The sequence below is a fragment of the Lutra lutra genome, chromosome 18 (assembly GCF_902655055.1).
Source record: "Lutra lutra chromosome 18, mLutLut1.2, whole genome shotgun sequence".
In the NCBI taxonomy this organism is placed as follows: domain Eukaryota; kingdom Metazoa; phylum Chordata; class Mammalia; order Carnivora; family Mustelidae; genus Lutra; species Lutra lutra.
Window position 1 is genome coordinate 38,866,151 of NC_062295.1, and position 12,718 is coordinate 38,878,868.

The following is a 12,718-nucleotide window of genomic DNA, read 5'->3' on the forward strand; positions in this document are numbered from 1 at the left end:
AAGTGCCTTCTATCCCTCTCCAGTTGGAAAATGTTTACTAAGTTAGGGTTGGAGAGGGCGTGGGGGGTGTGGCACCCTCGGACCCACGACCGTCCAGCCACGGACCTCGCGGACTGCACTGGGCTGCCCTGCTTCTCTTGCTGGCAGCCTTCCCCGTTGCCTGGCTCACTTGTCCTCTTCGTCACTCTGGACAGGGAAGGGCCTTTTCTGTTGTGTTCACGAGCAGCGTGCTATTAGGAGGCTCTTTGTGTGTCGGGGCACTTGGGGAAGGTCTGCTAAGTGTTCGTCGGCCCAGGGAGGGTAACTTGCTCGGCCCCCATGGTAGGTGAGGGCAGCATCCCAGCTCTGATCCCCGTCTCTTGTCTGTACGTGCCGCCTCTGCCTACGAGCGGCCCCTCCCACCTTCCTTCGGCCCCTGGAGGGGTGCCCTGTGTGAGCGAGGGCCCGCTTCCCCCGGGCCACCCTGTCTGCCCACCGCCGATGGCTGTTCGGGCGTCAGAAGCGCTTGCAGCGACATTGTGGATACAGAACTGTCAGTATTGAAGGTTAGGACCTAAATGAGCAACTTGGAAAATGGTGTCTTTCCTCCCAACAGTGGAAGTTAAAAGAATGGTAGCTCCCAGGGGCAGAGGGAAGGAAGATGAGCTGTAATGGGGGCCAATGCCCAGGGCAGAGCCGAGGCTGTGCCCCAGTAATGCAGGGCTTGGACATGCGTCCTCTTCCTCTAGATCCGGGGGTGGCCTGTGTGTGGGGCCTTGGTTTTAGCCTGGTCCCTGCTGTCCCCACCCCGTGCTCCAGAGCATAGCTACAGGCCGCATCCTGTCCTGTCCCCACCCTCGCCCCCAATACAAACCTGAGGTCCCCGGGCCACCTGGGGCTCTTCTCTGTTTTTGGACTTACGGACTGTGTGCCCTTGTAAAAGGTTCGCCGACACATGCATGTTTACTTAAGAAGCACGCGTGTGACTCACGGTCAGTGATGAAGGACTAAAGAGTTGAATCTCAGTGCATTTACGTGGAAAGTTTTAAAAAATTAGTGATAAAAATTAGTATGAATAGGACCTCCCATTTTCCCCAGCTTCCTGGATTGTCCTGTGCACACCCTGGGTCACGGGCTCCCTACACGGAGGTGACTGCAGGGTCCCACCTGAGGGCTTCCCGACTGTGGTGGAGGAGCTGGGCCTCGGCTATCCAACAGGGCTGCTGGCTGCCAGGTCGCTGCCATTGCTTATGCCGTTCTCCGAAGGGGAAGTGGACGGCGTCCTCTCTCATGTCCCCTGCATGCTTCCATCTCCGAGTAGCTGCACTTCGATCCTTCCTCCTTTGAGGTTGGCCCTTTTGGGGTCATGGCCTGTGGCTGCCTGCTCGGCCCACACCGGTGTGGAAGGCGCTCAGGGCTGGGGGGCAGGGATGGTGTGTTCTCCACCCTCGGCTTGGTTTCTCAGATGCCTCTCTGCCAGCAGGTGAGACCTCAGCCCCTAGGCCCCTCAAGACACTCCTAGCACAGGGCTTCTCTGGTGACACTTGCTTGTGAGGCCTGTGTGCCCTAACTGGCTGCGTCCCCATGTCCTGCACGGGTCCAGACTCCAAGCCATCCCACAGGGTGGGGGCCAGGGGGCTGGGGCTATCTTCGTTTGCACGTTTACTATTTTGTTTATGGGGCATTTTTGCTTGAGTGTTGAATTTCTGAAATACAGCATTGAAGTATTTTCTGTCTTGCTTCCTGAGGTCCTGGGGTGGGTGCCTCCCACCGCTCCTCAGCATCCCGGCTGCTAGGGTCTGAGGCATTTGCAGCAGGGGGTTTTTGGCGAAGAAGCCTGAGTGTCCTCACTGGGAAACCCCCATGCAGGCCTACTAGCGCCGGGACAGGGGGGCGTGTGTGGGGGGAAGGACTGCCCACGCAGCCCTGGTGGCCAGAGGGGCCTGAGTGCCACGGGCAGACCTTGGACTCCCGTGTCCCTGTTCACACCGTAAAACCCCCTCCCATCTTGTGAAGATCTGCTGTCTTTTTAACTTGGTTTGGAAGAGATCACAATCTTTGAATGACCTGACCCTGAGCAGAGACAGAGCTGCCAGTGATGGTAACGGTGGTGACAGTGGTGGCATTGGTGGTGGCGGCACTCAGAGCATGGTTCCCGGCCAGGTGCCTCTCAGGTGCCACTGCTCTGAGGAGCCGCACCTCCTGCTGCTGCTGGACCTGCTGAGGGTCTCAGGGTGCCCAGATGCCCTTGACCTCCACTGGCTGCCCTTGGCCTGGGGCTGCTTGGCTGTAGGCCTGCTGGGCCATGTCTGCATTCTGGGTGCCCCCAGGCATCTCCCTGTTGCTGGCTTTTGCCCCCTGACTTCTCCTTCCTATGCCAGCCCAGAGAGGGGGTCTGGAAAGGTGCCTGTGCCCTGAGTATGTGGGAGGGACCCCGGGCTCTCACTCTGGGAGGGGGGGTCCCCACAGCCTCCATGTAGGGGAGGGACCCTGTACCTTCTGTCTGGGGGCGGGGACTTTCTCACTCCAGGCTGCCTCCAGGGGGCCTGGAGACACCAGGCACTCAGCTGTTCCTTGAGACTGTCTCCACCACAGGGTGGTTCCTGGCTTGCAAACTTACCACAGGCAGTAGCAGAATCCAAGGCTGCAGCCGCCTTTGGGTATTCCGTGAGGTGAGTGAGGTGAGTGCGACTTAAACCAGGGTTTGTCCTGAAGGAGAGGGTGTGGCACATGTGTCCCTGACATTGCCCTGGGACTCCTACTGCTGGGGGTGTGGAACCACCGTTCTCCTTCCACGGCCGGCTGGGCTGCCCCTTTCTCCTCCTCTCTCCGGGAACTGGAGGCCCTCTGAGTCTGTGTGTGACCCCGGCCCGTGGCTGCCCTGGGTGGGTGGCCCCCCAAGGCCTGTCCATGGCTGTGTCAGGAAGGCAGTCAGCACCTGGGCTGGGGCCTGGCAGCTGGGCTCCCAGTGTCTCCCTTCTGAGGGAAGAGCCTGGGCCTGAGACTTGGAAAGCCCAAGTTGTAACTGACCTCTGGGACTCTGTGCCTGGAGCTTCTGCCTCGGGACACCCCGCCTCGGAACCCTCACTTCCTGTCCTGGGTGGGGACACGCCTGTGGCCCGTCCCAGCACAGGGCAGCACCATCTGAGTGTTGGGGAAGGCTGTGTGATCCTGAGCCGGTGCTCACGCCAGGCCAGTGGATCGTTCAGCACACACTTGCCATCAGCCCTGCTCTCAGAATCACCCCGCTCCAGAGAATCACTCAAGACCTTCCTAGGTGACACGGGAGAGAGAAGCAGGGACTCTGACAAACGGTAGCTCAGCTATGCCTGCACTCAGTGGTTAAGAAGCACACAGGGGCTGGAGCGCGCACAGCCCCTGCCCTGGGCAGAGCCGAGCTTGTGGGGTGGGGGGGTTGCCTGGGTTTGTGTGGTGCGGCGGCCGCCAGGCCAGCCCCTCATGGCGCATCAGCAGTGTGAGAACAGGCTGCTGCTTCAGCACGCGACATGGTGATCTACTCGTCCGTACCCTCCGTGTGGGGCTGTATGCGGTCTGCTTTAAGCTGACGGTTATGCCTGCATGTCTGTGTTGCAGTAAGGCAACGGCAGACACCCGGTGTAGGGCCTGAATGAATAGTAGTGACGGCTGACCCCTGTCACGCTGACGGATTTCCCTGAACGGAGTTGGGAGACTGGCTGGGAGCTCCTTCCCGCCTGTCCCTGTTGCTGCTTCCTCGTGTCAGAGACTGTGTGTGTGAGTGTGTGTACCTCTGTGTGCCGGGGTGTGAAAATGTGTGTGTTACTGTGCACATATATGTGGTATGTGAGTGTTCACGGAGTGCCGTCGTCTGTGTGCATTTTATGTGCGCATGCATGGGTGTGTATGTACGTGTGAGTGTGCATGTGTGTTTTCTCTGGAAAGCTGGCTGTTTGATGTAGTTGGCTACTTTTCCCAGGAGATCTGCATGGAACATTAGGCCCAGAAGATGAGGACCAGCCCTCGCTGTCGTAATAGTTATTAAGTAGCAATAAAGTGGGATCTGTATTTACAGACCCAGAGTGCACTCAGACTGGAAGGTATTAAATATCATCCATCATCAAATAGAAAACAGTCAAATGCAGGGAGAGTGTTTCAGAGTCAATAATCTTTTGGTTAACTTCGCCCATAAAGATCCCAACTGCCCCTGATAAACCTCTGAGGAGGAGGGAGGGAGTTCCTGCAGACCATGGCACTCCCGGCACGGCCCGGAGTCAGGCCCACAGTGTGCCACGTCTCTGGACTTGCGGTATCGCCCCGGGGGGACTGGATATCCAACGTGGCCTCATGCTGTGGCTCTGGGCCAGGACAGAGGCATCTCTCGGTCCCTTCCCAGAAGTCTGGTTGCTTGCTTTTGCCATGGGTCATTCCCGGCTTACACTGCGTCTGGAGAACAGGGAGAAGTGGCACTCACATTGGCCAGCAGTGCCTGGGGCTTGGGGAGGGGGTGCTGGCTGCTGTCTGCCCAGGAGGGTGGTCTCAGTAAGGAGAAGCTTGGGGGGCCCCTTGGGTCTGTGGTGGATTGTGGACTCTCCCACTGGCGGCCCCCTCCTTCACCGAGGCTGTGAGTCTCCTCTGGACCTGCAGGAAGGTCGTGTTCGCATGAGAGACCATGTGGTGTGCCCGGTGCATGGCTTCGTCCCCGGGGAATCCAGGGGGAAACAGTCCAGTATGGACTTTGTGAGGGAGCGACCGTGGGCTCCGCAAGGCTCTCTCTCCTCTTTTGCCTGGGCCTCAGGACTGGCTTCCGGACCAAGGGCCAGTGGTGCCCGCTCCTTGCCTGATCGGGTCCTGTAAGTAGATGTAAGTGGAAGCCAGAGGCGAGTGTGAGGCCACTGTGTAAGCAGGGATCTGTGTCATGTCTGTTGTGTGTAAGTTCTTGTCAGGGACGTCAGGCCTGGGAGATGTTTGCATAGCTTATGGATGTGCTTTCCAGGTAAAGGGCCTGGTTTCTGGAAGAATGTGGGAGAATTTAGACAGTTCCTGAGTTTGCCCCTTCTAAAGTTTTTATTTTTCTCTAGACCAGAAGTTTCAAGTGTGCGTTACTGTGTTTAAAACTTCTTTACTTGTCCGTCAAGCCTCTGGCCAAGAAGCGGGGTGGTGCCCTCACGGAGCAGCCACTCTGATGGCCCGAGGAGAAGAGGACAGGACCTCCTGCTGCTCTGGGGTTTGCAGGGTCCCATGGGGGGTGGGGGGTGAGAGAGGCTGGCCAGCCCCCCGCTGCACACAGGAAGACAAGCTTTCCGGCCCAGGCAGCCTTCAGATGGTGACCGACTGTGAGAAGCTGTGACATCGCAGAGTGCTGTCCTTGAAAGGCAGTGCCCCCCACCCTGAAGGCATGGGCAGGTGGGCAAGGGGGGAGTCTCGGCACAGCCCTGTTTGCCGGCAGACCGCCCACCTCCACGTGCCCTGGGGGTGTTCAGAGCCGCAGGGTCTGTGACTGGAGCCCTCAAAGAGCCGGGTGGGGACTGCCTGCTGCAGGGACGCAGGTCCAGCCCTGAGCCTGTCCCCTGCCAGCTGGCCCTGCAGCTCCTTTCTGCCACGTGGGACCCGCGCATCCAGTGTGGTCTTGGGGGGCTCATGCATGTGGTCTGGGGCCGCTGCACGCTGCAGGCAGAGCTCTCCTGGGGGGCTGTTTTGTCTTCCCTTGGGCCCCCCAGGAGAGTAATGTGGACTGTCTTCCTGTTGTGTGACCTGTGCTCCCCAGAGCTGAGTGCTCGGCCTGCAGAGTGTGTGTGGGTGTCTGTCTGGCCAAGGACGGCAGCCTTGGGGCGACACATGGTCTCCCACTTGGCTCTCCCCTCCCCTTCCTTTGAGGAATTCGGGTTGCCGTTTCCCTTGCTCTGGGACTTATAGCTCCCACTCTGGGACGTCCTCTTTTCTGGGGCTCCCTTGGGGCTCTGCACTACGCTTTTACAGAGGGCTTTATCCCCAGCTTTATGAAAGACTCTAAATAAATTAGATCCATTGGTTAGGCTTTGCCGGTGATTTTTTATTAACCTCCGGTTAAAGAAATATTGCTAGTTACAGAAGCGTGATTTATTCCCGTGTAAGCCGGCCTCGTTTAGCCACCTGTAAGCCCCCGGGAGGAACGGCTCCGTATTGATGCGAAGTGCTGGGCGGTAATGAGAGGCGTATGTAAGGAGAGGGCTTGGTGGCTGGAGGGGCTGGGAACCTGTGTTTCAAAAGGACTTTTCCCTTTTTGCATGAAATAACTGGGGAGAGTAGCCATCTCACTGCAGTGCGGGTGGAGAGCCGAGCCCTGGTCATGCCTCCCGCAGACTCCAGACCCACATCCAGGGACTGAGTTCCAGGCGCGGAGAGTAGTGCAAACTGGGGGCGCTGAGGTCAGGGGGTAGGTGACCTTCCCTGTCATCCCTGGTTCCTGGTGGCCCCGCCGTGGAGGCGGCGATGCTACCAGGCAGGCTTAGAGGCCTGGGCTCAGATTCTGTGTGGCTTGGGGTATAGGAACTCCCACCTGAGTTTCTGCTTCCTGTGTGGGATGGAGGGGCGTGGGGTATGGCCCCTTCCCTTAACTTCCTTCCTCTGCATCGGGGACATGGAGGTGACCCGTGTGCCTTTGATACGAGAGGCGGTGCTTGTCAGCCTCCTTCCCTGCTGTGCTTGTCACTCAAGCAGGTGGCTTCCGTGCACACACTGCCTTCTCTTCTTGGTGGAACCTGGTTACACTGAGCAGGACAAGTGGGCACCACGCAGGCTGTGGGGCACCAAGGATGTCGTGTCTGGAGCACAGGCGCCCATGTCAGCCCCGATCTCCAGGCTGCTGCCTCGGCTGCCTCTGTTTCTAGACCGCATTTGTAAATCCTTGTGGGTAAAATCCAGACTGCACGCCAGTCTCTTTGGGGGTGCTCGTGTTTTTAGGGAACCATTCCAAGCACATGGCTTCTTGGTGGCGCCCTGTGGCCAGACCTGCAGCCCTGTCATGGTGGCATGACTCCCCAGAGTGAGTGTGGATGTTCGGATCTGGCTGTGGGTGTGCTGCATGGGATCCAGACATGGTCCCTCTGGGCCCGACGCCCTCTGCTGCCGCGGGAGGAGCTGATGGTCAGGGCTTCTCTGATGGCAGGTCAGCCCCGTGTCAGGGCTCGACAGCTGCCTCCTTAGAGCCGTGCAGGCCACTGGCCCTGACCGCCCTCAGCGTTTGCTGCAATTCGAATCCTCTCGGGCCTGCCCTGACATGTGCTTTCTGCTCAGCCCGTGGCATCTGGCCACCTTGGACCCCTTGTCTTCCTCTGTACCTTCGCACGTTGTTGGAACCCCTGCTGCCGGACTGTGGCCGGCGGTGACCCAGGCTCCTGCAGAATCGCAGAGCCACATACTGTGAGCCCAGCTGGACCCAGTGACTTCACAGCTCAAAGCCACTGCCACCTCCCTGTTGCCTGCAGAAGAAGGTGTGTGGACCTGTCTGGAGCCAGGTTCTCCGGGGCCTGTTGGCTGTCCGCTCCCACTGCCGTGGACTCAGCACTATCTCTGTGTGAGCATGCTGTGTGTTGGCAAGGCCGATGGGACCTCCCCGCACACTGTGCTGGAAGAGACCTCAGGGCCCAGAACCCTGTGTCTGGGCAGGTGGGCTCGGTGGAGCAGCCCAAATTCCAGGGGGCAGCTGTGGCTCGGCCTTTTGTGGGCCACATACCAAGTGTCCCTTCCGCAGGTGGGTCCTTGCAGATACCCCCAGTGCTATCCTGGCAGGACCCCCCTGGGCCACGGAGGGCCTCCTGTCAGAGCAGATTGCTGCGTGGTTTTTCAGAGGATTAAAGTTAATTAAAGAGCTCTTCCTTGCTTTCATTTCCTTGTATCTGCTGGCTATTTACATGCTAATGCAAGCCCTGCCGTCCAGAGTGAGGAAGGTGTCAGCTCCAGGCACCTCATCATGCAGGAAAACAGTGGGAAATGAGATGAGCGCTCGCTTATAGATATATATTGTGTCCCTATGGGTAGTGAGAGGTGTGCGGATTCAGACACATTTGAAAGTCAGTGGCACAGTCTTTTTTTTTTTTTTTTAATATTTCCTGAAGTGTCTACAAGGCTGACTTGAATTTTCTCCATTAAGGCCGCATCTTACGCTGCATAATTGAATGCATTATGCATGGTAATCTCTTTGCATAAGCAATTTTATAAAGAAAGAGGACGCAGAAAGTGGAGTCCAAACTTTGCAAGTGCAGCTCTGTCCTTGCAGGCAGCCCAGTTTCCGGGGTGAGGGGCTTTCCGCCCAGAGGGCCAGCTGGTGGCTGTGTTTTCTGGCTCTTAGTACAGCTCTCCAGATGGAGAAACCATGTGGGGTGCGTGGGGGGTCCTGTGAAATGCGTGTGGGTAGATGAGGGAACGCGGCTGCCATTGCAGGCCGTGCTTGGGCTGCAGTGTCCAGAGGTCTCAGGGGTGTTCCTGTCGAGGGGATGTGTGTGTGTCATTTTCTTTTTCCGTAACCACACCTTTTACAGGGGGATTGTCCTCCCTGACTTTTGTCCGCGTGCCTCATTGGAACAGAGCGAGTGAGTTTCTCCTCCAGCTTTCCACTCCCCCTTGGGGGCCTTGGTGGTCAGTGGCATCTTCACAGCATGGAGGTTAGTACCATTTGATGGAGTCCTACCTTCCTCAAGGCAGAGAGGGTTTCGTGGTCCATCACTAAATTAGATGCCTTCAAAGCCCTTCCTCGTCTGGTTGAATTCACACATTGGGAATGTCACTGGAGAGCCTGAGCAATGCTGGACACTGTCTAGTTACCAGAGTGAGCGTCTGAGGGCAGCATCAGCTGCAGTGCCCAGCACCGAGCTTGCTGAATGTCTGTAGAGAGCGGCTAACACTTTGCTGTCTAGGAGGATGGAGAAGTCCTGTCTTCTCCTTCTGCTAAGCACAACTAACAACCCTGGACATTATGTGTAAAACAAACATAAAAGACACAGGGAGATGGTGGCTGGAGACCTCGGGACCTAGGAAACACCACGCGGTGTTTTGCTTTGTTGTCTTATCCCACGATTGGAGCTGGAGGAGTCACCCGGAAGCACCAGGGGCCCTGAGCACCTGTGGAGCCGGACACGTTAGACCGTAGCTGGAAGTACAAACGAGCCTGTGGTGGCTGAGCTCAGTAGTGGAAGGCGGGAGCTGTGGGAGGCGTCCCTGAACCTGGAGACCGAGCAGTGGAACCCGCCAGCATGCCCCCGCACAGAGCAGTGCATCTGGAGAAACACGGCAGCGGCATCTGAACAGAAGCCCATGCTCACACGGGTGTCCTCCACACCCCCAGGACAGGAGAGGCAGGGCTGACGGGCCTCCCAGCGACGACAGGGAGTTGCGGGTGGCTCGCTGGTCTCTTGAGTACAACAGGCTTTTTATTTCTTCCTGAGTCAGTTTTGGTAGTTTGTGTCTGTGGGAATTTGTCCATTTCACTAGGTTGTTGGAGACTTGGTGTCTAGTTGTTGATAGCATTTTTTTATAGTTCTTTTTATTTCTATAAGGTCAGCGATACTGCCTCTGTCATTTCTGCTTTCAGTTACCTGAAGCTTTTCTGTATTTTTTCCCAGGTTGGCCTAGCTAAAGGTTCATTGATTTTACTGATCTCTTTAAAGAGCCACCTTTTGGCTCTGCTGATTTCTCTGTTGTTTTCTGCACTCCTTTTTGCTTACTTCTGCTCTCATCTTTATTACTTCCTTTCTTCAGCTTGCTTTGGGTCAGCTGATATTTGAGGAAGATGCAGAAGCAGTTCGGCGAAAGAAAGATGGCCTTTCAGTAGGTCTCTCTGGAGCACTTAGGCACCCACAGGCAAAAAACCGAACCTTACACTTCATATAAAAAGTAACCACAAAATTAAATGTGGAACATAAAAGTATAAACCTTTTATGAAAAAAAAGAGAGAGAAAATTTTCAGGGTCTAGGCAAAGAGTTCTTAGACCGGGCCATCGAAAACACGATTCGTCAAAAGGAAAAGTGATAAACTGGACTTTGGAACGGCTGAATGTTCCGCGCTGTGAGAGACCCTAGTCCGGACTGCAGAGAGGCGTGCAGACAGCGCGTTTGCAAGCCACGTGTCTGACCAGGACTGTTAGCGGCTATGTCTGAAGAACCCCGAACCCTCCACAGGAGCGAAAATCTAATTAGAAAACTGGCACGCACAGATGGCGGATGGGTGTAGGAGAAGCACCGATAGCCGGCAGGGAGTTGCAAGGAGAACCACAGTGAGGGATCGTGCACACCTCCGAACGGTTAACATAAAAAGTGGTGACAACCCCAAGTGCTGGCAAGGCTGCGGAGAAACTGGATCCCTTGCTGTGCTGGCGGGCACGTAAACAGGCACAGCACTCTGGGTTATAACGTCTCCGTTGTTGAAAGCTCAACCGCAGTGACCAGATGGCCCAGCACTTGCACTCTGGGCATTTATCCTGAAGAAATAAAACTGACGTATGGGACTGTTCCTGGCAGCTTTATGTGGACCAGCCCCGAGTGGAGAGGACGCCAGTGTCCTCCGGCAGGAGGCGGTTGCACACGGCAGGAGGGCCGTTGGGCTGGAGTTGGTCGGATCCAGGTGACCTTCTCTCCAGCTACTCCAAGCTACTGTGATTCCTTCTCTCCTCCTCTGTCCCTGGGCATTTCCACCCTCGGGTGCTGGCATGGGTTGTGACCTTTCCACTCCAGGGCTCTGACCCCTTGTGGAGTGGCCCCAGTCAGCATCGTGAGGGCTCCAGGCAGATGTGTCTAGAGGTGCCTTTGAACCCCGAACCCTTTTAAAACCTAGAATGCCTCTTTTGGTTTTTGTCCTTGATGATAATACTGCACATTTGGGAGCTTTCAAATGCTCCCCCCAAAATACAAAAAGTATAAAGAAGACCTTTTACAAGACCTTAATTCCTGTACCCAGAGGTGGCATTGAAATCATGTTTTTAAGTTTCCTTCATTTCTTCCTTCCTCCCTCCTTCTCCCTTTATCTAGCCATTCATTCATTCGTCTATCCATCCTTCCCCCTGTGCATCTGTTTATCCAGCCAGCTACCCACCTGTCAATCCACCTGTCTGTCATTCCATCTATCCGTCCATCCACCCACCCTTCTATCCCGCTGTCTACCCATCTGTCCATGCATCCATCCATCTGTCCACTCATCCATCTGTCCGTCTGTCCGCCCATCCATCACGGGCTGGTGACCGTAGGGCCAGCGGTGGGATCAGCTGTGTTCCCACAGGTGTTCCAGGTATCAGGAGAATGGGCATGAACAGGACAGACAAGACCTGTTTGTGTCCCCGTGTTTGTCACTTAACATTTATCATGACAAATGCTTGGTCATTAAACAGTTTTTGAAAAACTATTGGAAATTTAGACTGTTTTTAATTTTTCATTAGTTTTGGTGGTGGGAACAGCATCCTTGGATATAACTTGTGGCCCCATCTCTGACTCATTTCTTTCTTTCTTTTTTTTTTTTTTTTAAAGATTTTATTTATTTTTTCGACAGACAGAGATCACAAGTAGGCAGAGAGTCAGGCAGAGAGAGAGAGGGGGAACCAGGCTCCCCACCAAGCAGAGATCCCGATGCGGGGCTCGGTCCCAGGACCCCGAGATCACGACCCAGGCTGAAGGCAGAGGCCCTAACCCACTGAGCTACCCAGGCGCCCCTCTGACTCCTTTCTTAAGATGTGTGTCGGAGCCTGGAATTCCTGGTTATAGGGGAGGAGCACTGCTGGGAGCCTGGGTCAGTGCTGCTGGCTCAGTGCCCGTCCCCTCCAGCAGGCATGTCCATCGCCACTCTCATCAGCAGCTCGTGTCATGTTGCTTTGCGTGAGAGATGGATCTTACTGGATTTCTATGGCCCTTGCCCAAGACTGCATTCAGTCCTCTCCCGTCTTAGACGACACTGTTTTCCAGAGGAGGGAGGAGATTTCCGGGGATTCAGTAGCTTGCCAGAAAGCATTGCCAGGAAGTGGGAGAGCCAGATTTGCAGCCCGAGTCTAGTCCGTCTGCAAAGGGAGGGCATCTGAGAAGCAGGGAAGGCCAAGCAAATGAAGGGTTTTTTTGCAGTCAGATTTGTACAGTAGTGCCCTGTGGCTGCTCTGTCGTGCTCTGAAGAGTCAGCTGGCCACTTGAAATGTCTCTGCCATGTCGAGCGCTCATTGCTGTTTGAACCGGGTGACCTTTGCTGCTGGAGGAGTCGGAGCCCGCTGGCGCGGGATATAGGTGAGGGGGGCCTTTAGTCAGATCCCATCATGGTCCTGCAAGCCCTTGGGAGGTGAGCTGCCCCTGTGCTGGGCTAGGACTCGGCCATGCAGGCCTCCCTCCTGCCTGTCCTGCTGCCTGTCGTCAGGAAGAGGAGAGCCGGGGGGTGAGGGGGACTGCAGGGGTGCTCCAGCCCGGGATGCAGCGGCTTCTCTGCCCTGTGGTGATGGAACCGGGAGGCTGCTGCCAGTGTGAGCAGCTGCCTTGGCTTCTCTGAGTCCCTGGTGAGTCCCTGGGCTGGTGTCCCCAGTCCCGTGGAGCACCGCTGCTTTCCTTGCTGAGGGAAGTGGGAGTCTGTTTTTCTCCTGGCTGGGCTCCTCTGTTCTGTGACCCGTTTGTTCTCCAAGCCTCAGCTGAGTTGGGGTGAGAGGAGATTTTTGTCCCTGAGTGCTCCAGCACTGCCACCCTGTTCGCTGGCCGGTGGGCCTGGAGGGGCAGTTGCACACAGAGACCTTGGCACAGCCGTCCCCTCGGGAACCAGCCCCACATT

The 12,718-nt window shown here is 56.3% G+C and overlaps 1 protein-coding gene across 4 annotated transcripts in view; it reads left to right on the forward strand.

Moving 5' to 3' along the window:
- Positions 1-12,718, forward strand: part of MAD1L1 (mitotic arrest deficient 1 like 1) — a 316,809-nt gene that overhangs the window by 138,613 nt on the left and 165,478 nt on the right. The window contains exon 1 of one of the 4 annotated variants that reach the window (XM_047713395.1): positions 12,054-12,189. The exons of the other annotated variants lie outside the window; for them this stretch is intronic. The gene's annotated coding sequence lies outside the window, so the exon portion shown is untranslated. Of the gene's footprint in view, positions 1-12,053; positions 12,190-12,718 lie in introns of those variants that run through there. 4 annotated transcript variants of the gene reach the window in all.